The 26,514-nt window shown below is 36.2% G+C and overlaps 1 protein-coding gene and 1 long non-coding RNA gene across 21 annotated transcripts in view; one reads left to right on the top strand and one right to left on the bottom strand.

Annotated features, from left to right (window-relative positions):
- LOC144300416 (uncharacterized) overlaps positions 1–3,169 on the bottom strand; it is a 28,053-nt gene extending 24,884 nt beyond the window's left edge. The window contains exon 1 of one of the 2 annotated variants that reach the window (XR_013367042.1): positions 3,021–3,169. This is a non-coding gene — a long non-coding RNA (uncharacterized LOC144300416). The remainder of the gene's footprint in view (positions 1–3,020) is intronic. The other variant, XR_013367041.1, reaches the window with a different exon arrangement.
- A 5-nt stretch (positions 3,170–3,174) lies between these two features.
- LOC144300414 (zinc finger protein 385C-like) overlaps positions 3,175–26,514 on the top strand; it is a 453,807-nt gene continuing 430,467 nt past the window's right edge. For 16 of the 19 annotated variants that reach the window (XR_013367033.1, XR_013367031.1, XR_013367034.1 and 13 more), the window contains exons 1-2: positions 3,175–3,404; positions 4,370–8,005. The gene's annotated coding sequence lies outside the window, so the exon portion shown is untranslated. The remainder of the gene's footprint in view (positions 3,405–4,369; positions 8,006–26,514) is intronic. The other 3 variants (XM_077876423.1, XM_077876422.1, XM_077876420.1) reach the window with 1 other exon arrangement.

Below are 26,514 nucleotides of genomic sequence, written 5' to 3'. Positions count from 1 at the left end.
TGAGAGAGAGAGAGAGAGAAAGCACAAGCAGGAGGGATAGAGGGAGAAGAGAAAATCTCACGCAGACTTGGCACTGAGTACTGATTCGGGGCTGAGTCTAATGACCCTGAGATCATGACCTGAGCTGAAACCAAGAGTCAGACATTTACCTGGCTGCCACCCAGGTGCCCCTAAAACTCTTAATTTCTTAATATGAAATAAGAGAAAGATCTAATGACAAAGACTGAAAAGAAGTGGCCAAAATATTTGGGAAAAATCTAGCAAAGAGCAGTATCAGGAAGGCCAAAGGAATAAAGAGGAGTTAATTCGGATGGCAGAGACAGGTCAGGTGAAGTAAGTACTTAAAAGTGTCAGCTGCATCTGGAATAAGGGACGATAACCTTGACCTCACTGAGAGCAGATTCAGTGGAGTTGTAGGGATATAAGCCAGGTGGAAAGGTAACTGAGAATCAGGAAGAGATCAAGAAAGTCATACAATATAGGAAGAATATTTTTTCCTGGGGAACACTTGTGAAGAAAAGTATAAAGATAGGATAATGTACATACAAAAAATTTGGGATTTGTTTGTTTTGTTTGTTTTAACACAATGGAGAGGATTTGAAGGTAAGAAAACAAAAGGATATGATACTGAAGAAAAAGGTTTCTGAAGGGGTTCAGAGTCTTTTTGAAGTTCAAAGTAAATGTTATTATTTTTTAAGATTCTATTTATTTATTCATGGGAAACACAGAGAGAGAGGCAGAGACACAGGCAGAGGGAGAAGCACGTTCTCTGTGGGAGTCCCCATGAGGGACTCGATCCCAGGACCCCAGGGTCACGACCTGAGCCAAAGGCCGACACTCAACCCCTGAGCCACCCAGGTGCCCCCAAAGTAAACTTTAAACAGATAACTTGGCACTTCTATCTGTGAGATCTAAAACAAGGAGGTAGAGAGGTATATGAAGATAAACTCATTTGTGGATAAAGGTAGGACACTGGAATTTCTCTGTTGCTTAGATTCTATATTTGCTGTGATTTACGAAGATATATTTTCTCTACTAAGGAAGGATATGGAGGTGTGCACGAGCATGGGAATGGAATGGAGAAAAAGGAAAATGTTAAAGAGTTGGAGAGCCTGTTATGTAGAAGGGCTGATAGAATTTGCAAATGAGAACTAAAAAAGGGATTGTGACTAAACACAAACAGAGGAGACTTGTTTGGGCACAGAGATACGATTTTTCCCAGCAGTGCTTAATGGTGTACATATAAAAGCAGAGAAATCAAATGCATGGAGTGAATGATTTTCTGATGGTGATATACAGATCCAGTGTAATAAAAGGCCAAGATAACAACGTGGTTGTAGGTTGTGGGTAGAGAGTACTTGAAAGTAGTAGACTACAGAGTCTGGTTCAAACAGGGATAAAAATGCAATCTCTGGGAGGCTGATGACTCAGAATAGATCAAATGGCCAACGTTCTGGGATGTTAATAAAATTTAATAATTGGTATAGTGAGCATATGAAAGTAAAAGCACATTAAGGATAAATGTTTTTAAATAAAATAGGATTTTATACTCAGAGGTTTTGAAAGTACTGTTATTTGGCAGGATGATGAGAGAATTGATTTTAAGATGAGCAGCATTACTAATACTTATTTTAATTAGCTGATTTATTGTTTTGAAAATTAATAAATGTTTCTGAAACAAAACTGATTAATCATTTTGACTAGTGGTTCTCAACTGTGTCTCTCTGTTGAAGGAGATATTTCTTTGACCCGAACATCTCCAGTAGTGACATGCTGATTCCATTGAAAATCATTAATTTCCAATCATCAAGACAGTTTAGAACTGTGCAATCCAGGACGGTTGCTCCTAACCACATGAAGCTGTTGCGTACTTAAAATGTAGGTAATGCACTGGAGGGACTGAACTTTACATTTTATTTAATTCTAACTTCAAGTGAAAAACTGAAACACACTAAAACATTCTTCCCTTGATAAATCTTTATTGCTTTAATGGGACTACATTTCGCTTTAACTATTACATCGACATTACTGTTGTGGAGAACGTGATAGACACATCGTTAATAATGCCTCATTAATAATGCTATATTGTGTAAATGTTAGTATTTTGGATGTATTAGGTTAAATAAAATATTATAATTTTTTAACGAATTTATTTATTTTGAGAGAGAGACAGTGTGTGTGTACTATCAGGGGAGAAGGGTACAAGGAGAGGGAGAAGCATGCTCCCCACTGAGCAGAGAGCCTCATAATGGGGCTCTGCCCCAGGACCCTGGGATCAGGACCTGAGCCCAAGACAGTCCCTTAACTGAATGAGCCACCCAGTCGCCCCTAAGTAAAATATATTCCTAAAACGAATTTCACTTGTTTCTTTTCTACGCTTTAAAATTTGGCTACTGAAAACTAGAAAACTAACGTGCCTTGTGCGACACTTCTATTGGATAGAGCTAGGCCAGTTTAGAGTTTCAATGACCATAGCTGACTTCTGGAATCTAAAAATACTGAATTCTTCCTTAAGATTACAAGTATAGGGGATCCCTGGGTGGCGCAGCGGTTTGGCGCCTGCCTTTGGCCCAGGGCGCGATCCTGGAGACCCGGGATCGAGTCCCACGTCGGGCTCCCGGTGCATGGAGCCTGCTTCTCCCTCTGCCTGTGTCTCTGCCTCTCTCTCTCTCTCTGTGTCTATCATAAATAGATAAATAAATCTTAAAAAAAAAAAAAAAAAAAAAAAGATTACAAGTATAGGGCAGCCCGGGTGGCTCAGCGGTTTAGCGCCGCCTTCAGCCCAGGGTGTGATCCTGAGACCCAGGATCGAGTCCCGCAAGGGGCTCCCTGCATGGAGCCTGCTTAGGTAAAATCTTAAAAAAAAAAAAAAGAAAAGAAAAGAAAAGAAAAATTCAAGTATACATAGAGAGAACACGTTCATACACTTTCCTCCTTTACCTAAAGGGAACTAACGTATTTAAAACATAAACCTGCCAAGATGGCAGAAGCGAAGCAGAAGGCCCCTGCCGCGAGCTCACCTACAGCGCGACCTCCACAGGTTGCGGGGCCGCCCGAGAGCCCGCGGCGGCTGTACTGCCCCCAGGCGGTGGCGACCCATCCACGCAGGCGGCGGCCGCGGCGGCCCCACCAGAGCGCCTGCGCAGAGCCCAGAAGGCAGTGCGAGGGGAGCGGCGCCGCGTGGCGAGGAGGCGGCGGCGAGGCGGCGGCTGAGGGACGCGGTCCTCCCGCCCCGGTCGGCGGAGAGAGAGCGCGGTGGGCCCCGCCGTGCCCGTCGGCCCCGTGGAAACCAAGCCTGACGTGAGCCGCCGCTACCTGGGTGAGGCCTCCGTCACCTCCAGATTCCTGAAGCGAGGCGCGTCTGGCCACCCCTTCCCGCGTCAGCCCCCTCAAGTAGCTGAAAGGTACAGACTTTTTATTTTTTTGTTTACATTTTCTACACATATTTTTTTTTAAAAGATTATTTATTTATTCACGAGAGACACACAGAGAGAGGCAGAGACACAGGCAGAGGGAGAAGCAGGCTCCACGCGGGGAGCCCGACGCGGGACTCGAACCCGGGTCTCCCGGATCACGCGCTGGGCCGAGGGCGGCGCTCAACCGCTGAGCCACCCGGGGATCCCCTACAAATATTCTGTATAATGAGGCTGGTACAGACAGGGCCCATTTAAAAGTCCTTCCCCACACCAAAAAAGTGAAAATTTAACACGGAAGTGCAGTGCTCTGTTGTATACACTTCTACGTGAATGACTTTATTGAACCGCTGATGAACAGGAGTTCATCTCCAGGGTCTTCTGGCGGGATTTTTCTTTGATCTTAAAATGCTTTTTCTCTTCAGTGAAGGGATTTAGGACTTAAGTCATTACCCGCCCCCCCCCCCCCCCCCCGCATGTGTTATCTCGACTCCACCTTGATATTCCTCTTCCTTTGGGCCAGACCCTAGGATTTTTTTTTTTTTTTTAAGATTTATCTATTTATTTATGACAGACAGAGAGAGAGAGAGAGAGGCAGAGACACAGGAGGAGGGAGAAGCAGGCTCCATGCCGGGAGCCCGACGTGGGACTCGATCCCGGGACTCCAGGATCGCGCCCTGGGCCAAAGGCAGGCGCTAAACCGCTGAGCCACCCAGGGATTCCCGACCCTAGGATTTTTAAGGTTTGAGAGTAATTGGCCACCTCAAAGATTTTCCTTGTCACGTGTTACTAATAATGTATTTAAGAGATGGACTTAATTGTATAAAATTACTATCTGTTAGGAGGAAAAGGCAAATTAAGGCAGTAAGGAGAGGCCGAGTTTTCGAAGAGTGGGAAAAACAGTCGAGTTGGTTTTCCTCAACATTCTGCAGCTTGCTTTCTCTTTCACCCTGTAGGCACTGGGGCACATTTCCTTGTTCTTGGTGGGCCAGGAGAGACAAGGTTGTCACAGAGAAGGCCCTAAAAGGCAAAGAATTCAGCCCAGCTTGAAATAAGTTTTCAGTTCTGGAAGAGACAAAAATTAGTTTGGTTCTGTCGCAGCACCTGGATTTGAGGAATGTGAAGATTCCAGAGAGAAGTGAATCAGATACTTCAGTTCTTCCCTCAAGACGTGAACTGTTTCTAAGCTTCTCAGGAGACTCCATCTCCCTGAACTCCTATAATGGAAGTGGGGGAACAAGAAGTGGCAGATAGATTATTTCTGCACTGAAACTCCTACCTCAGATCTCTTCCACTTGTTACCTTGTTTGCTTCGCACCAGTTCTTAGTAGAGTGAATGTTGCAGGAAGATAAATGGCTCCAGAGAGATGCTAGGGATTGTCCAAAGTTATGTCAAATACATTGTTCTGCAATTGAGCTAAAAAGTACGTCTGAGAATGACCTAGGCATCAATAAATGTTCCCTATTTATATCCATATCCAAACTATGTTTTCATCTATACTTAGAATGTAAATGGTGGGTTACATGAACCATTACACCAGTTCTTCATCCCCAGTGCCAATATTCTGTTAATTCCTGGACCTGATACATTTGATGATGGAGGTTACAACTTTGTAAGAAATGAAGAAAAATGATAACTAAATTTAAGGAGTAGTTATGATTTACTGATTACTTATTTTATTTCTTTAAAAGATTTTATTTATTCATGAGAGAGACACAGAGAGAGGCAGAGACATAGACAGAGGGAGAAGCAGGCTCCTCACAGGGAGCCAGATGCAGGAGTCAATCCCAGGACCCAGGGTCACGCCCTGAGCCGGAGGCAGATGCTCAACCACTGAGCCACGCAGGTGTCCCTGATTACTAATTTTAACTCTACTTTCCAATGAAGAAATTTTCAGAAAGCCTTATGTATATTAAAGAAGGTGATTCGTTTCTTAAAGTCTTCTTTGGAGTTAAATGGAATAAAATATTCTGAAATTTAGTAAGAATTCCATGAAAATTATTGTGAAGTCTGCTTCCATGGCATTTTACAAAGACAATAGTGTCTAATTTAGGTATCTTTGGTTTATTATAAGAATTATAAGGTAACAAAGATGCTTAAACTAACAGCTCTGCACTTTTGGTGGTTAAAACTAAAAGATGCATTAAAAATCTAACTGGCCTTCTAATTTAAGATTTATAAAAATAGCATTAGCAAAAAAGTGCAATGCATAATTATACTTTTCCCAACATGTTTACTTCTTTTTCTCATTGTCTTGCTTTTTAAAACAAATCTGGGCACCAAATATTAACGTATTCAATTGTTAATGCTAGCATTTTAAAAACATCCAACATAACAGAAATAATTGTTTTACCATCTGCTTCTTTTTTGGTGAAATCTCAAGTTTCCTAGATCATCTATAAAATATCACAGGCATGGAGGTAATTCAAATTCACTTGAATTTATGTACTCTTTTATATACCCTACTCTTTAATAACCATACTTTTAAAATCACATCTTAATTTGAATATTAGGAAGTGTTACATACTTTTCCCCTTGAAATCGTAACTGTTCATCAAGACACAGTTCAAGGAGCACCTGAGTAGCTCAGTTGGCTAAGCATTCAACTCTTGATTTTAGCTCAGGTCATGATCTCAAGGTTGTGAGATCAAATCCCAAGTCGGGCTTGCACCAGGCACGGAACTTGCTTAAGCTTCTCTCTCTGCCTTTGCCCCTCCTCACCTTCTTCCCTCTCCCTTCCTTTCTCTCCCCCCCCCCCTAAAAATAAACACATTTCAAGGCCCATTTCCTTCTTCAAGTGTTCTGTTTTTTTCAATCCTACACTAATCTGTTCTGAATTTCCATATCATGCTTCCTCTGTCCTACTTGCATAGTCTCATGTACTCCTCATGTATTCTTCACTTTTATATGGCAGGAAGCCAGCTACACTTTAAGATCCTTGAGGATTAGAACCTTACTCTTCTATGTTCCTTCAACATCCCTTCAAGTGTCAGAAACAGAGCAAATGTCCCAAAGATATTTGAGTATTTCAGCTTGCTTTGAGTAACAAAACTATCTTTTGGAATCTTAGCTATTGAACTGTGTGGTCTTCAAAGTGCATACCAGGAAATCAAGTGTAGTAATTAGAGCCAGTTAGCTATATCTCACAGTCAAACCTGTATGAACAATTTCTAAGAGTATCTATTTGTGAAAGTCATAACTTGATAAGCCCTGGGGTAGTTGGTGCTTGATGTTACCATAACTGAGGTATCATGGTTGTCTGGAGGCCCTCCTGGATTTATTTCTATTCTTGGCTGTTGACGTTGCACAAGATATGTCAAATATGTATCTCAAACTTTTAATCCGAGATCTTTCTCAGTATGAGAATGAGAGGTGATTTGAGTATAGCACCTCCTTTGTCAAAGGTGATTATAACAACCCAAAAATGTCAATGGATAAACATTTATACATAGACCAAATATGCCCGAAAGAGTCAAAAGTAAATGGAAATTTAAAGGAAAAATTCTGAGGGGAAAGAGATCTAGCATCTTTTTCCTTAGATATTTTTAAAAAGTGAATTAAAGAGAAGATCTAGATATAGAAATATATGGGATTCTACAAATTGCCAATAATATTCCTTAAAAAAAAATAACCTTTCTTAGCTTTGACTGTTATAACTCTATTAAAATCATTTAGAGGGATGCCTGGGTAGCTCAGCAGTTGAGCGTCTGCCTTCAGCTCAGGGCCTGATTCTGGAGTCCTGGGATCGAGTCCCACATTAGGTTCCCCGTGGGGAGTCTGCTTCACTCCTTCTGCATGTGTCTCGGCCTCTCTTTCTGTCTCTCATGAATCAATAAATAAAATCTTAAAAAAAAAAAAAAGACAATCATTTGGAGAAATATCTTTGCTTCACCAAATATTTTGTTTATTTAGCTGAATATATTTGTTTTAATTTTGTAGATACCGTATTGATTTATTTATACACAAAGAACAAGACAATGTTTTATTTATTTTGAAATTTCACACCCAAAATTTCCTCTATGGGTTTTGTTTAGTCACTAGTTCCTTTTGAAAAGAAGCAGTAAAATCCTATCAATGAGGCAATCTAATAATGGAGTTTAAAGTGTGCTGCATGCTAGAATGGCTGTCCTTTTCTCAGGATTATCATCTCCAGCTCTATAGCAAGTAGAGAGCCTTCTCTTTGCTCCTTGCCAAGTATTTTCAGCTAGGATAGCTTGCCCTGTTTCTCTGTTGTAAAATCTTAAAAAATGTTTGTCTTCTGGAATTCTCCCATTCTTCTTGATAGCACAGTTCCTGCGCTTGACAGATAACCTATGGACTTGATAAACATTTTGTTTTTTCAGAAAATGTAACCTCAAAACAATCAGCAAATTTCATTTAAATGAAATTCTATAGCAACTCTTCCATTCTGTGCGAACACATATGGAGTTTGGTTTCTATGGTTACTCATTGTTAGTCCTATGCTCTTTGGTTCTGTGCAGAGTTGGAGGAGAGATCAACAAGCCTAGAGTGTCATTATAACGAGGCAGAAGCTGAGATAGTTCCTTTAGTTGATGGCTGTGCAACAGTTTAGAAGACACATAGTTTTAAGGTAACAATTAGAAAAAAATACCAGAGGTCCTTATCCCCCCTTAACACTAACTGGTTGTTTGATAATGTCATAGGAACAAGAATGAGAAGAAGGACTTAAAAGTATAACTATATTGATTGTCTTTCTGTTAATCCAGGATATATGACAAAAGAATGTACTCATTGATAAAGTGTAGGTTTTCTTTTTTTTTTTTAATTTTTTTAATTTTTTATTTTATTTTATTTTATTTATGATAGTCACACACACAGAGAGAGAGAGAGAGAGGCAGAGACATAGGCAGAGGGAGAAGCAGGCTCCATGCACCGGAGCCTGACGTGGGACTTGATCCCGGGTCTCCAGGATCGTGCCCTGGGCCAAAGGCAGGCGCTAAACCGCTGCTCCATCCAGGGATCCCAAGTGGAGGTTTTCAAAAAGCATGGAATCGTTTAAGTACAATATTAGAGCTTATGTGCGTCTGTGCATGCTTGTGTGTGTATATTAAAAGATAACTCAAGTTTACAAATGTGTATTTTGACCTGAATTATTTCCAACAAATAAAAAAATTGAATCTCTTTGGAGAAAAGCCGTTCTCAAGATTCTATACTCAAGGGTACCTCTGGTTCATTTTTTTTCATGGAAATTATTTAGTTTCTCTTATGAAGCAGTAGTATAATACAGGTTTGGAATGGTGTTCCAAAAAAACCAAACTATCCCTTAAAAATTATGTTTAGTTGTATATATGCTATGTGTGTAAGATTAAAATAGTTTGATATACCTCTAGTTTACTTTGGCATCTGAATAGTAACCATGATGTAGTTGTTACCATCAAATTATCTACAAAAATGTTGAGATTGTTATAGAGAACAAAGCTTGAGGGAACTAATGATGGAAGTGTTTGTTTGATAGTGAACCATTGATGGGTAACCTATGTATCATATACTTCAAGAAATCTGGCAACAGTCCTCTTCACCTGATGGAGAATAGAAATATATTCTCTTCTTTCATATTATCTTCTAACTGTCCTGGGAGACAGGATTTGTGTGAAGCAAAACAAACAAACAAAACAAAACAAAAAAAACAAACAAAACAAAACCCTGTGTACTATCTCTCTGCTTCAAAAATGTGGTTTTTGGAAAAGGACAGAGTGCAGTCTTTTCCCTCCCACAACTTCTACGGCCCTAAATCCCCGCAAGTAAGCTATGACGGATAAGGGCAAAAGTGGAGCCCTTCACAGGTGCCCTAACATGGGGTCCATATTCAGGAGATATGTGAAATTGGATAGGAAAAAATAAATATTTATTTTCATTAATCCATAATGGAAATGGAGCATTCCTTGTAAGTTTGGGTATAGGGAGCAAACTGCAGTTACATTAGCAGGACTTGTAACTTTCTTCCTAGTAGAGGTTATTAATATGATACCATGATTCAGTGGCTTCAGGTTTCTCAAAATATATTTTATTCTTATTAATACTTTCGGTTTATGGTAGTTATGAAACCTTCCAATAGATTTGGTGTTAATGATTAGTGAAGCACAGATTTGGAGTATAATGTATATTTTATTTTTAACATAGATAGTTCTCTGTATTTCAATAGGATTTGTTTTCTCGGGAGTCTGTTTACATTTTCTAAGATTTATTAATGCTTCGAGACGCCTGGGTGGCTCAGTGGTTGAGCATCTGCCTTTGGTTCAGGGTATGATCCCGGGTCTGGGGATCAAGTCCCATATCGGGTTCCCCTTGAGAAGCCTGCTTCCCCCTCTGCCTACGTCTCTGCCTTTCTCTGTGTCTGTCATGAATAAATAAAATCTAAAAAAAAAAAAGATTTATTCATGGTTCACTGTATTGCTAAATTTTTACATGGCACGAAAAGTAAAGGTCTGTTTTATGTAGAATATTTGTTGAAAATTGGTAATAGACAGACTTCTGTATATAAATTTGCTCTTCAACCCTCAGTTGAAAATAAGTATTTAGTCAGCATGCAAGCATTACACAGTGCCAAAGCAAACCAACACCAAATCTTTTGGTAAACACCAACTCCAAGTAACTCCAATCAAGCTTAATAATGAGAAGAGTAAAAACAATGTTAGAAACAAAGGAAACAAATATCAAAATGAAGATTCAGAAAAAAGACAATTTCCCTGCAAATGAGCTGTTATTATAGATAGACACCATAGAAATTACTTTTGAAAGCTCCGTGACATCCTTGATATGGAAAATTTGAAGACTGAACAAGGTAACATAAAATGGCAGAAGATAAAGAACTAACCAAAATAACCACAATATACCCAATGTCTGAATTAACTTTTCATCTAAAAATTAGAAGAATAGGATTCCCAAAGAAGAGATGAGTTTAATCTAGAAGATAGACTGTAGATACTTTCCTACATAGCAGAGGGTAAGGAAAATAAAAAGGAATGACAGAGAATAGAATTACAGTTACTTCAGCAGTAGAAAAAAATAATAGATTAAATTATTGTTGAAGACTTTTAATTGTTGAAGTATTTATTTAGAAAAATAGTTGTGAACATACACAGAATGAAATAGCCTTCAAGAAAAACTTTACCACCATCTTCAGATAAAACTTTTTAATAAGTAACCTCTATGTCAGAAAAAAATGTTAGCTATACACATGGGGAAAAAATCTACAAGGACACAGATAAAAAAGAAGAAAAAAGAAACAGACCATCTGTAGAAGTAATCTAGTTCTCAAATTGTAACACTAACTACCAGAAGTCAGAGGAGAATGTTTATGGAGACTTGAGATAATTTTTATTCAGATGAATTTTCTTAGAAATAGGACAAGTATTCAAATATACCAGAGATTCACTTACAGGTTACTTTGAAAAGTTTTTAGAAGTTTTTGGTATGTATTTCAGTAATATTCCAACTAATTATGAGATAATTCCAAATCAAACTTCCATAATTAGAGAATTCAGGTATAGAGACGTAACAATTAGAAATTAAGTCTGTATCATTGTTCAAGAGAATATATGAGATGTAAAATTAATTGCAGTGACCTTGGTCTAAATCATATTACATAGAAAGTGTTGTAATGTAGGAATGGGCAGAGGAAAATTAGAGTGTTAAATTCCTTATCATAAAAAAAGACTTGGCACTTTATTTTGGTTCTAATAGTATTTAATGTTTCACAGTATCTCTAGATTTGTTAATAAAGTTAAATTTATTGGAACTTTCTAAAGTAAGGGATAATACTTCAAAGTCTTACTACTATTTCAAAACTGGAAATCTAAGGTGGGAGATTTATAGACTTTGAATGTAGGATCAAATGACTTAAGGGAGATCTTTGACAGTGGGGATCTGATGGAGATAGGGCTAAATTCATGATATCATAGTTTAGAAGTGGACACAACAAAGCAGGGGTCCTGACAGATAAGCAAAATGTTTGTCCAGATGATGAGATTATGTCTCTGATAAATTGATCATGGGCATCTCCTGAATGAAATAGTGAAGTTATATAGTAGTTTACAGCCTTATCTTTCATGGAGCAGTTTTTTGGAACAAATGACTAAATCATGTTGACATAGATGGTCTTCAGGCTTGTCTAAGTCATGTGGACACATATTGCTTCAGTGATGCATTAGCAACTTTAAAAAAAATAACCAGCCATAATATTAACACGGCTGTGATGTGGAATGTATAATTAAAGCAGAATACAATGTGTATATCACATATGTATTAAAGTATTAAAATTGTCTTAAAAATGTAAATGTTTAAACTATTATGTTGATAAGAATCTCTGCTTTAGTAAAGGTGATAAAATTTCAGTACGCTGTTTACAAGAAATATGCATGACAAAATAAGCAAAAAAAATAAATAAAAAATAAAATAAAATGTTGACATGGCAAATGCAAATAAAAAAATTCAATGTTCATGTAAGGCAAAATTGTCATCATATTTAAAGCCCTGGAAGGGAGAAGAAACAAACATTAAGTAGAAAAAAATATATAAGCCTTGATGATACGCTTTAATAGTAAATAGAGAAAAACAACATATACAGAAATAACTTCTAGGAATCTGAGGATAAATAATCAAGGAGACTTTAAAAAAAAAAAAGATTTTATTTATTTATTCAGAGAGAGAGAGGCAGACACAGACAGAGGGAGAAGGAGGCTCCATGCAGGAAGCCCGATGTGGGACTCAATCCGGGAACTCCAGGATCCCGCCCTGAGCCAAAGGCAGATGCTCAACCACTGAGCCACCCAGGCGTCCCAAGGAGACTTTTAATATGTTAACAATGAGAGCCGTTATAAGGATAAGCAGAAAAATTTATAAGTAGGTTTGCAGAGTTATGAATTATCTGTTAAAACTTTAATTATTGTGGAAACAAAATTGAGTATACATTTAACAAGATCTCAAGCAAATTCTATAAATATAGAAAGTCAAATTATACAGGACACATTATCTGATTTGTGTGGGATACAAGTGGAAGTTATTGTTGAGATTTAAATGTTATCAGTAACAACAGCTACGAATTACAACCATTCTTAACAGTACAAAACAATCCCAAACAATTTTGGAGTTGAAGTAGAAATTAAAACAATTTAAAAACAGATACAATGAGAACACTATTTACCAAAACTTACATGATACAGCCGAGGCTATACTTAGAAAGAAGGCAGTAACTTAGAAAGCTTTCATTCGTAAATAAGAAAGAAGGTAAAGTAGCTCAGTTCAAGGAATTAACGGACAGTAAATTAAAAAAATAAAACTAGGGAAAGATAGAGAATGATATAAAAGGAAACTATGACAACAAAATAGAGGAATAGAAAGTTAATTCTTGTAAATTTTTTTTCAAGGGGCATTATATGTTAATGTTTGCCAAGTACGTATCATGGATCATGTAAATGAATCCTCACAACTGCCCTTTGGGGCAGTTACTACACAATTTTATAGATTTTTATTATGTTATTATTGTTACATCATTTTATAGATGAGGAATCAAAGCTTTGAGATAAATTAAAATTCATTTTTTTAAATTCATTTTTTAAGAAGGTTTATTTAGTTATTCACAAGAGACACAGACAGAGAGAGAGGCAGAGATATAGGCAGAGGGAGAAGCAGGCTCCTCGCAGGGAGCCTGATGCGGAACTCGATCCCGGAACCCGGGATCACTACTTGAGCCGAAGGCAGGCGCCCAACCGCTGAGCCACCCAGGTGTTCCTAGAAATTAAATTTCTTATGTAAGAGTACATAGTTTACAGGTGGTGAGGTTGTAATTTGATAGCTGTTGTCTCTAATTCCACGAACTTGGCATTATCAACACAAATTTACAATCTTCTTGTTCAGGAGGTCAGAAATCTAAAATGGGCCCCATTGGGATAGAATCAAGATGTCAGTAAAGCTGTGTTTCTTCTGGAGCATTTTTGGTACAATGGATTTTCTTGTCTTTCCAGCTTCTAGAGGCTGCTCCGTAACACTTGGTCCCCTTTCATCTCCAGAGCCTGCAGTGGCTGGCTAAGTCTCAAATAGCATTACTCTGATACTGTTCTGTCTCTCTCACTTACAAGGACCCGTATGTATGTATGTATGTATGTATGTATGTATGTATGTATGTATGTATATATTTGTTATAAGAACCCTTCTGAATACATTTGGCCCACCCAAATAATCTATTATGATGGCCCTATTTTAAAGTCCATGAATTCTGTCTGCAACCTTAATTTCCTCTTGGTCACATTATACAATATATTCACAGGTTCTGGAGATTAGGGTGTGACATCTTTGAGAGGTCAACCATAATAAGTGTGCTTGGAATGTTGCTCTTCCAAGTACACTTGACCCTTCAGCAACGTGGGTTTGATCTGCATGGGTCCACTTACATGTTGATTTTTTATGGTACAGTATTGTAAATATATTTTCTCTTTCTTAAGATTTTCTTTATTGTGAGAATATAGTATATAATATTACATACAAAATATGTGTTTCTTAACTGTTTATGTTATTAGTAGAGCTTATGGTCAACAGTAGGCTATTAGCAGTTAAATTTGGGGGGAATCAGAAGTGATATGTGGATTTCTGACTGCACAGAGAGGTTGGTGCTTATAACCCCCGTGTTGTTCAAGGGCCAACTCTACTGCCTCTTTCAACATAAAATATGCAATTCTGATGAGAACATAGAAATTAGGAATGACAGTATCTTAATACATTAAAAATGAGTTTATATAATATAGGTAAGTTGCTCAGCAAGAGGCAGGGTAAGTTGCTCTAGCTTGGTTAAGTATAGAGGAATTTAGTAGGGGATATATCTTAGAGCCTTAAGCAGAGGCTATAGCAATACAACCAAACACAGAATGGACCCAAGGAATTGCTTTATCTCTCTCCTGTAGAAGCTGCCTGAAGCTACAGCTGGCTCCAGACCATGCTACTCTGTTTCTTTTTACTCACTAGTTAGCTTGGGCTTGTATTACATAATACCACAGACTGGGCAGATTAAATAACAAATAGATTTCTCAGTTCTGGAGGCAGGGAATTCTAAGATCTGTGTGTCAGTATGGTCATGTTCTGGTATCAGTATAGCTGAGTTTTCGTGAGGATCTCTTCCTTGCTTGCAGATAGAAACCTGCTTCTATATGTTCAGTGTGTTCCAGTGACCTCCTCTTCTTTGTGCTGGGGTGTGCATTAGCAAACTTTCTAATAAGAAATACTTTCTTATAAAACTATCAATCCTCTTAGATTAGGTCTTAAAATTATTTAAGAATTATTTCATTGGGGCCCCATCGATAAATATAGCCATCTTGAGGGGAGAGGAGTGGGTCATGACGTCAACATATGAATTTTGGGTGAAGGGGATGGAAACATTCAATCCATAACATTTAGTAAAATGGGATTTCCATGTCTAACCTAGATTATCATGCAATTAAGTTCTAAACAAAGAGTCCTATAGGAACTTTCAGTGGTAGAGCTGAAATCTAGTGTCAGCACCATACTGACACAGATAGAAAGAAATGTAGAGGTTCTGCTTATTTGTTTTTTGGGAAGTGTGATTTACTGTGAGAAACTATCAACTGTGGGAAAGATTGCACATAAAATATGCAATTTTAGGCAGTCACAGAAGATAGAAAGCCCTTAGAAGTATGTACGAAAGAACTATGAAAATAAAGGTATTCTGAAAAAAAAATATTAATTTCAGGGTTCTTTTTTGTGAAAATAGATGAATTATCAGGAGATTAACAAAGTTGACAAAGTCAATATGGAAACCTGAGAAAGCTGAGGTAAATAAGAATGTTGCTTTATCACCTAAAAGAGTGGATTCAGATTATTTTATGAGTTTCTTTTGCCAATTCCTCAAGGAACAGTTCATTTTCAGCCTATTTAGTGTTTCTGGAACATAGAGAAAGAAGAAAAGCTACCCTGTAATGTTGATAACAGAACCTAACAAAGAGAATATAGAAAGAAAATATCGATCTCAATTATGAATAAAGATGCAAAAATAGCAAGTAAATTATCAGTAAATGACATCCAGCTGTATTTAATCCATCATGACCAGTGGGGTTCATATTATGAATGCGAGTGGGGATCAATACTAGGAAATCTGTTACTCAGATTCTTCATATTAACAGATCTAAATGGAAATACATTTAACTACCCCCATGTAGAATTTGACTGAATATAATTATCGTTCCTGGCTCAAAATAAAATGCTGTAATTTTTCCTTGACTCAATAAAAGTATATACCATATATATATATATATATATCTTGGACTTAAAACCTGTTTCATGCTTCATGTATAATGTTAATCTGTTTAATTGGCTAGTTCATTTAGCACAATTTAAAAGGTATAAATGTTTGAAAACACAATCTTTTTATTACTTCCAGACCAATTATCTGTGTATTTTTGGGCAACAGAACCTGGAAAACTGAAAGAAGACGTAGTATATATACAATAATGAATATGTATTTGAGGTCTGACATGCAGCTGGGTTATTTGCCACCTTGGACAATTGTTTAACATTGTATATTAGATTGACTTCACTAAATTTCATTTTGTGTAGGTTAAAATAGACATGCCATTTGTGCCAGTTCTTTATTTTAAAAGGGTTAAATACCTCACTACACGTGAGGTTGGCACAGTGTGAATGTGGTTGCTGTTTATTGCTATTGTTGTTATTAGGATGCATAGAATAACAAATATGAAGTAGATATAATTAAAAGAATCTGTAGATTTCTTGTATGCTAGTAATATCCAGTCTGAATTACAAAAAAAAAAAAAGCAAAACAAAACAGATTTGGGACGCCTGGGTGGCTCAGTAGTTGAGCGTCTGCCTTCAGCTCGGGGCGTGACCCTAGAATACCAGGATCAAGTCCCACATAGGGCTCTCTGCATGGAGCCTGCTTCTGTTTCTGCATGTGTTTCTCATGAATAAATAAAACTCTTAAAAAAATAAAAATAAATAAAAAATGATTCAACTTCCTTTGTTTTGTTTATGAAAACAAAAATGCAGTTATCAGATCATCAGGAAAGTAATCCCATAAATCCTATACTAACACATGTAGGGAAACAAACTGGAAAAACAAAAAATAATAACAAAGAGACACCTTGAATGACTTGAAAGATTTAATTGATTAAAATGATGATTTATTTTTATTTTTTAAATTTTTTTATTTATTTATTTTTGCCCATAAGCTTTTAGTTAGGGTCTTCCAATTTTTGGAGAATTGAGGTGACTAACTGACTTTGGCTGGTTGGTGCTAAGTATGTACTGGCATCATGACTAACAGTTATTGAAAAATTAAGGAAACACAACTCTAGGACTTCCTAGCTCATTCCATTTATCCTCTGAGGCTAGGAAAATATGAATACCTCCTCAAGTACAAATCAATTTCCTGTTATGATTTAAATAAACAGTGGATAAGCATATCAGAAGGAAGTCCAATACAGATCTTCCTACCATTTATTCTGTCATTTTCCTTTAATTTTATATATGTCACTTTACAGATATGTTGTTAGTATTTGATTTTATTCATCCTGAATCAGTAGTCTAAAATGAACAAAAATGACCTTTAATTCATTCATCCATTCACTTATACAGTCCCATAACAAATACTTACTGAGTACCTATCCTGTGTCAGGTACTGTCCTACAGGTTTGGAATATATTAGTGATAAAAACTGACTTTCTGTGGTCTGTATTCTAAAGTAATTTCCTTATATTGTAGGTGTATGATTCTTGGGAATTATGTGGATTAAAAAATAAATTATGGTGTATCTGGAAATCTCTCATCAAAAGAAATATTACTTTGCAAGTAGTATTCCTCTTTGGGTATTTTAAGTGTCTTTCCTATATGTCTTATCACACAGAACTATCCCTGTGCAAAAAATAATTTAAAAACAGTGCATGACCAGTGTCAGATTCAGCTTAGCAAATTCAACCATAAGTCTGTGTCTCTAAGACCATTTTTCTTATAGTAATTATTAGATCTTATAGATTCTTTTTTATAGTATCCTTTGTGTCTTGACACGCTATAAATTTTCTCTCGTATAGCAAATTGAGTATTTAATCCAGTTAACAAATATTTATTTAGAAACATTTTTCTCAAGGGACCTTACAGTTGACTGGATGAGATTATCCAAAAATAATGAGATTTAATGTAAATGAGGGAAGAAAAAAAACACATACAGGCATCATCATTAAGCTCAGTCTTGAAAAAAGGGCAAATCTTGATAGAGTGAAGGAAGAAAGAAAAGTCCAGTGTGAAAGAAAAGGATAAAGTCTTATAGATAAAACAATAAAAATATATTTGAACTTAGAAAGATATTGAGAAGTTAAAAGTAGCTGGACAGTAGGGTACATGGAAGCAGTGGCAGAGAATGAGCCTGGAGATGTGTAATTGTAAAGAGCCTTAAACACTAGGGTGAGGAGTTTAAACTTTTCATATAAGTAGTAGAATATGGTAAACATTTTTTGAGGCTCAAGATATAACTTGTGCTTTATTTTAATAATTGTTGGTATTGTGGAGTTAATTTGGAAAAAGGAAGAGATTAAAGATCTAAAGCTCCAATTAGTAAGCTGTTACCACAGATCATTTGATAGGTGATATGGATCTGAACTAAGGTATTGAAAGGAGGAATGAAAGGAGTAGAACTTACAGATTAGATGTGAATGATAGAACTGGATAAGACTTTATTATTCAGAATGATTGGTGATGCCATTAATCAAAAACGAACACAATTTTGGGAATTTTTGATGTAAAGAAAACTTCTTGCTTTTAGCTTTGATATGTGGTTATATTTGATATGTGTTGTGGGAGAAGTTTAATGTGGAAATGCAGGCTGGCAACAGTATAGTTAAGACATTTCATATCCAAAATTTTACCTTATACACACCTTAATATTTTGAATATTGATGATACTACGTATACCTTTTAGAACGATATTTATAATTACAAAAAATTTCATACATTGATAAGGGATTTAATATATAAACACTTCCCTCATTATTGGCTAGATTTTGTTTGAGTGTTAAAACTTTGCTAATTGGGGACGCTTGGGTGGCTCAGCAGTTAAATGTCTGCATTCAGCTCAGGGCGTGATCCTGGAGTCCCAGGATCAAGTTCCATATCAGGCTCCCTGCATGGAGCCTGCTTCTCCCTCTGCCTAGGTCTGTGTCTCTCATGAATAAATAAATAGAATCTCTAAAAAAACAAACAAACAAACAAAAAAAACCAACTTTGGTAATTGTTAGAAGGTAGTTCAAGAAAGAAAAGATGGGGAAGGATGACAATTAATATTCAATACCAAAGAGAATGTTGGATTACTTTTGTTCCTTTCATTCAATTTCCAATCAATAGGCAAATTTTGAGGGATCACTAAACATGTCATTAAGATCGTGTTCAATTATGCCAGTGTACTGTGCATAAATAATCAGTGGTCTGTGTTTTCCAAGGGAAATACCCAAAGACTTATTTAACCTCTCAGAGAAGCAGATGTTATTTATTTAATGTATTTATGTATTTATTTATTAAATACATAATCCTTAAAATCTATTTTTAAGGATTTTATTTATTTATTCAAGAGAGACACAAAGAGAAAGGAGACACTCAAGAGAGACATAGGGAGAGGAAGAAGCAAGCCCCCTGTGGGGAGCTTAATGCTGGAATTGATCCCAGGACCCTGAGATCATGATCTGAGCGAAAGACAGATGCCCAACTACTGAGCCACCCAGGTGCCCCCAAGAAGCAGATTTTAAATTAATGTGTTTCCGACTTTAATTCATTCAAATCTCATGTACTTTAGTCTTAAAATGTACATTCTGATACAGTAGGTCTGGAGTGGGACTCAGTATTCTGTATTTCTAGCAAGTTCCAGGTGATAATGAAGCTGTTGATGTATGCGACATACTGAGTTAGCAAGGCTCTAGATTTACAGTGTAAACTTTGCAAAAGAAAATATGAGTTTGGTGATTTAAAATTTCCCAGTGAATATTTTAGCAATCGGTAGGAAAAAAGCTCGTGGGGCTTTTTGTATTAAATTATTGGACAATTTTCCTACCTACTTTGAGTTGATTCAGATTCTGAACACTGGCCATGTTGCTGAAAGTGGCTGATCATGTTGCAGAATGTGGAAGTCACAGGTCTTTTTCAGTCTCAGTTACCTGAAAATTGAATCTTGAGTTGTGACGAATTCTTAATCTTGGCTCAGCACAGGATGGCCTTAGGTGCCACACATCCCTGGAAGCAGTAAGTACCTCCAGTTCTAATGTTGCTGTGAGAATTTTTCAACAGCCCCTTCATTTTTTCCTTTTTGCTTTGAAGTTTCTTTGATCTCTCAGCTACCTGAAGAGAATGAGCAGACTTTCTAGCCTATTAGGAAAATATCTCTCAACCACCCCCACTACAAATAGAAACAAACAAAAAAACCCCTCAAATGCAGAATCTTTTTTTTTCCTTCTGGTTTTCTTTGTTGTCAGTTTGATAATGGGTTCAGTCACAGATTTGTTCATTAATTGGTAACTTTTAAAGTTGTTTTTAAATCTCTAAAAGTTTATTTAGGCAAAATTAAATCATTTGCACTGTAGGAACTGCCACCTAGCCCATAAATGTCCTCAGTTTGGTACTTAGCATTTGCATATCAATATGACAGTTCTCTCTTTTATTCTTACCTATACAAGAATTCTTATGAAGTTATATAGTACTGCATTGCCTAGCAATATCTTGTTATAATCTCAGAAATTATTTTCATACATATATTAAGAATCCATTGACCTTATACAGCAAGTGGGCACTTTTTTCATACTTGAGTGTTTCTATTTTAGTTTTCCACCTCTTCTAATTTTACTGTGCTTCTGAACATCGGAATACTAAATTTACTGAACCTATTAAAATTGGTCCAAGAAAATTCATATGTATAGGAAATTCCATAAGTACATCTTAGGGGAATAGAGCAGATTTTTCCAAAACATAAATTTCTTACCACAATTTTTTAGCTATTTAAAAGAAATACAGTTGTTTTAGCATCCAGTAATTTGAAGACACTGGGTATTTTTTTCCTTAACATTATGCGTATTAAAACATCCTGACTCATTATTCTGAGTATTTTATGGTTATTCTCTCTCATGTCTTTCATATTTAAATTGCACACGGTACTTGTGTTTTAGTGGAATGTTTGTGTTTTTCTTTTGTACTTCAAGGAAACAGTGATCATAACACACAAGTAGAATCTTTTTTAGATTTTTCTTTTTTTTTAAGATTTTATTTATTTTATTTTATTTTATTTATTATTTTATTTTATTTTATTTTATTTTATTTTATTTCTTTGATTTTTTTTTTATTGGTGTTCAATTTACCAACATACAGAATAACCCCCAGCGCCCATCACCCATTCACTCCCAACCCCCTGCCCTCCTCCCCTTCCACCACCCCTAGTTTGTTTCCCAGAGTTAGCAGTCTTTGCGTTCTGTCTCCCTTTCTGATATTTCCCACACATTTCTTCTCCCTTCCCTTATATTCCCTTTCACTATTATTTATATTCCCCAAATGAATGAGAACATATAATGTTTGTCCTTCTCTGACTGACTTACTTCACTCAGCATAATGAGAGACACAGAGAGAGAGAGAGGTAGAGACACAGGCAGAGGGAGGAGAAGCAGGCTCCATGCGAGGAGCCCAATGCGGGACTCAATCCCGGGACTCCAGGATCATGCCCTGAGCCAAGGACAAACGCTCAACTGCTGAGCCACCCAGGCGTCCCCTTTTAGATTTTTCTAACTTTTTATGTAATCTTTTGTGTTTTACAAACCATGAACATTTTGTTTTTTATCACTATATACTGTAAGTTTCTGGTAATTACAATATATAGTAAATATATGAAAGCAAAGAGAAGCAAATATCTGCTAGAATTTTATTACTCTAAACAAAGGGATCAAGACCATTAATTGTTCTACATTTTGTGTGCTTAATGAATCATTTGCACCATGCTTTGTCTCAAAAGGAGATACTTGGAATCTTGTGAAAAGGACAGGCCATTTTGCTACCCATGTTAAAGTTAGAATATATCTGAAATTACCCATGAAGCTCCTTTTTAAACATCTTCCAGTTTCCTATCTTGGAGTAGTTTTGATTCCACAAGTGAAGTATGTGGTCTTATGGTGGTACCGAAATAGATGAATTCTGGATGGAGATTTCCTCATCTTTTCCTACCAATCTCAATTTATAACCTCCTGTTACATCTCAGTGATTATCATTCTAGGTAGAAATCCTCAATTTTTGTTTTCTCTGTCTCCTGGTAATTCTAGTTGTTTTTTGTTAAAAAAATTCTTTTGACTAGTAGGAGAAACAATAAACAAAAATAAATACATCATTATATATAATGGTATTTGTTAAGATGTAAAAAGGAATTTTAAAAGGGAATATTTGGGGGATCTAATGTAGATAAGATGATACCACTGAGCAACTGACACTTAAGAGGTATTTTCTGAGACCAGGAAAATAGGTAGAACTTAGCTAGATTATGAGTGTTGACAAATTACCTTCTAGATAAAGGAAAGTACATGTGTAAAAAACTCAGGTCAGAATATACTTGGTGAGTTAAAAGGTTAAAAGGATGCCAGGGTTTTCGGAATATAGTGAGAAAAGTGTGAGAGGGAAATGAGATGATATTAGAACAGTAGTTACTGGAGGCTGTAACAAAGATTTGGACCTTTGAGTCTTTGGAAGTCATTGGTATAAAAAATTATATTTAATTTTTTATTTTGAGTGACCAGATTGAGCTCCTTCAGGTTCCCACATATCAATTTTTATCATAATTTTTATGTTTCATAGTAGATTTTTTAAATGATTTATTTACTAATTGTTGTGGAGGGATTGGCAGAGGAAGATGGAGTCTTAAGGCGACTCTGCATTGAGTGGAGAGCCTGCAGTGGGGCTTGAGATCACAACCTGAGCTGAAACCCAGTCCAACACTTAACTGACTATACCACCCAGGCACCCCCATAGTAGAATTTGTAAAATACCCTTCTATAAAGACTAATGAAAATCCTGTGTTCTGTATTACCATATTTATTTTCATTTGCTCTCTCTCTCTCTCTCTCTCTCTATATGTATACACACACACACACACATATATATATATTTAAAGAATGTATATGTGTAAGTGGAAATATAACTTTTTTTCCATTTTGGGTATATTTTGGCTTTATAATTTTTATAAACATTCTCTCTAACATAAAGTTATCTGGAACATATTATGACTGATTTTCTGTTGAAACCAGAAAGTCATCTTCATTTGATACATTGAGGATACTGAAAAGCTACTTCATTAGGAAGTGTATCTTCAGTAACATTTTATACTTACTCATGCTCTGATGGAATGTTTTGTTCTCTTCTTGGACTACTTAGGCATTTCATTAATGAGACAATTCACTTCTTAGAGCTTTGAGTTTAGATGTATTTTAATTATGCTTGAGTTTAGATGTATTTTAATTATTCTGTATGCTTCACTATGAATGGAGCTATTATAGATATCATTAAATTCAAACTTTTATCACAGTTGTTCCATTTGGAAGGCTTTACATGAGAAAGGGATGCAGAAAAAATATAGATACTGAGATTAAGATTATACCCATAAAATTCTTGTCTCATTAAATCTTTATAATTTTAACTGATTTAGGTATTGGGGTTCTGCCATTTTACTTGAAGTCATTGAAATCAAAATGATTCTTTATACTACCAGCAAATTTTAAAAATATGGACCATATATTTATTCAATTTCAAATGATCTTTTTAAGCCAGTCAGCTATCTTGAAGCAAACCCTCTTTTTCTTAATCCTGAACACATTCAATATGTAAGCACTTCAGGTACTTTGTCCTTCAAATTTATACCATTTTAAAATAATTGGCATACATTTAATGTACTTACTTTATTTTTATGAGTAATTTTGTTGACTTTTACCAGTTTTTCATCTCCAGATTTCTTCTAGTTAATTCATTTATTTTATGATAATGAAGGACTGATTGCTGAATTAGCTAAATTATCTAACCAGAGATAATCAGTTGATACAGGATATATAGAGGATGCAAATTAATGTCCTTTTGATAATAACTTTTTAATCTTGATATAATCAATCCTATTTACTTCTCTTTTTTCTTGTCTCAAACTCATCCTTGTTCCTTTCTGGTCTGCTAATTTATTTCATTTCCTATGATCCAGAGATTTAAAAATTGTACATAGTTTTATAAAGACTTTGTATTGTAAAGATGTCCATTATTCCCTGGTAGATCTGTAAATTCATTGCAATCTCAATACTACATCATACTTTTTTGAGTGTGAAGATTGCAAGATGATTTTTAATTTTATATGGACTAAGAATTTTTCGCACCAGCTATAACCAAGAAAATCTTGAAGGACCACAGCACAATATCCAAACATTTAGTAAAGGTATGTTAATGAGGACAGTATGGGATTGGTCCAAATACAGACTAATGGAACAAAGTTTGGAGATTGACAGAGATAAATGGCCTAGAATAAGGATAAAAAGCAGCCACAAAAACTAGAGCTCCAGGCATTTGTACAAGTTCCTTCTAGAGACCTGTTGACCTGGTTGAGCCGGAAGTGAGCAGTGGAAGTGAGCAGTGAGCCGGAAGAAGAAGGCAGTGGAAGTACTCACTGGCTAATTAGAAGCTGGATCCTTAGTTTGTGTATACAGACAGTCTGTTTCAGGGAAGATTGAGAGATGGGCATTTTTGAATACTCTCTCTGCCCTGAGCCGGGGTTGGGGGATTGGATGGGGGGGATAGTCCAACTGACTGCTTACAAGCAACCTGTAAGAACTGCGTTTTTATTTGCTACATTCTTCTGTGATTCAGGAATGCACGTTCCATTGATTTTCTTAACTGGTGATCCCAGAACCATCCCTTGGGTGACAGATGCAAAGCTGCCATCTGAATGGCAAAAATCGGGTATGCCACATAGCTTTGGCAAGAATGAAGAGCAAGTGGAAGTCAGCTTCACTACTGGCAGGACAGTAAAGTGGTATAACTCCTCTGGAAAACTGATAGTATTAACTAAAATTGAACATCAGCTTGTCTTATCCAGCAATTCTCTTGTTTGTATCTGTCCTAAGTATTCTCCAAAGAGAAGTGAATGCACCAAAATATATATATAATAATGTACATTGCAGTGTTGTTCATAATGTTTCTCAATTAGAAACTATCCAAGTATTTATCAAGAGTAGATTTTGGCAAGTATGTATCTTTGAAAAATATTGAACTATTCCCAGTAACATAAAGGAATCCCATTAATTCATTGAAAATTCATCAACAATCTTAACATATGTGATTTTAGCACTTTTTTTTGCATGTATGCATAGTATCCTGAGAAAATAATACAAGTACTATACAAACAACTTCCATTTCAAAAAGAAAAAAATACTTTTTAATTTAAAATTAGAGGTAATGATGAAAAAAAGAGGGGGAAATAGGAGTTGCAATATTTATTTCTAGTATTTTTCAGCTAATTATTATTTTCATTGTAAAGCAGTAAGTACTGTGAGTAGAAAATAAATATGATTTTGTTCCTACTAAGATAAAAATTTAGTTGATAATACTAAATAAAATGTAAATAATAGTAAATAAAAGTTTACGAATCTTGATGGATACAGAGAATGGAAGAATCTAAGTGTAGCCAAGAATGAGGAATCCTGTAGGAGATGGCATGAAGGATGGATAAGATACAGACATATAGTATTACATGGGAGGGCCCCTCAAAGGGGTTAATGTATGGAGACAGGAAAGTGTAGGGCAAATGAGAGAAACTAGCAGACCAGGATTTCTTGCTTGCATGTACTTAGAAGGAAAAAAATGTGACAGAAAATGTTGGAAGGGTAGATTGGGTTCAGATCCTGGACAGTGGGAATTCTATTCTAAGTAATCTGGACCTTTCTCTAGTGCCACTGAATTCCTATGGAAGGATTAGAATTATTTGAGTAGAAAGTTGATATTTGATCTGTTTCGAGAATGTAATTGGAGGAAACCTGAAGGGAGGATTTAACTGAGGAAAACAATATGACTTAAGGGGAATTTTGAGAATGTCCAGTCCCTTTGTATAATACATGATAACAGTTGATAGTACAGGAAATTACAGAATCTAAGTCTCTGAATTTTTAACCCAAGGAATCTTTTCTCTAAATCAGAATTAACTGGTAGCAAGCTACTGAATAGTCTAAGTGAGAAGAAATGACGGCATGAATTGGGGTAGTGGGAAAGAATATGTGATACATGATAATTACTTACCTATCATATCAGAACATATCAGGAATTATCACTCATAAAAGTATATCTGATGTTTGTTTCTTTGAACTTTATGTTGGGCTTAATCTAAGTAATCTGTGTCAGGAGGGAGACAAAGTACATTGTTCAACAGCCACAAATTTTGCCCCTAAAGCAGCCTTGAAATATACTATGAAGAATTTTCTTTTCTTTTTTTTCTTTTGGTATTTGTTTACATTTTATTTTATTTTCTTTGACATCCCCTCTTTATTTTTTATAATAAATTTATTTTTTATTGGTGTTCAATTTACCAACATACAGAATAACACCCAGTGCTCATCCCATCAAGTGCCCCCCTCAGTGCCCGTCACCCATTCACCCCCACCCCCCGCCCTCCTCCCCTTTCACCACCCCTAGTTCGTTTCCCAGAGTTAGGAGTCTTCATGTTCTGTCTCCCATTCTGATATTTCCCACACATTTCTTCTCCCTTCCCTTATATTCCCATTCACTATTATTTATATTCCCCAAATGAATGAGAACATACAATGTTTGTCCTTCTGCGATTGATTTACTTCACTCAGCATAATACCCTCCAGTTCCATCCATGTTGAAGCAAATGGTGGGTATTTGTCGTTTCTAATGGCTGAGTAAAATATTCCATTGTATAAATAAACCACATCTTTATCCATTCATCTTTCGATGGACACCGAGGCTCCTTCCACAGTTTGGCTATTGTGGACATCGCTGCTAGAAACATCGGGGTGCAGGTGTCCCGGCGTTTCATTGCATCTGTATCTTTGGGGTAAATCC

The sequence above is a fragment of the Canis aureus genome, chromosome 28, assembly GCF_053574225.1.
Source record: "Canis aureus isolate CA01 chromosome 28, VMU_Caureus_v.1.0, whole genome shotgun sequence".
Taxonomy (NCBI): domain Eukaryota; kingdom Metazoa; phylum Chordata; class Mammalia; order Carnivora; family Canidae; genus Canis; species Canis aureus.
Note: the sequence above shows the minus strand (reverse complement) of the source record. Positions and strands in the feature narration are given on the sequence as shown.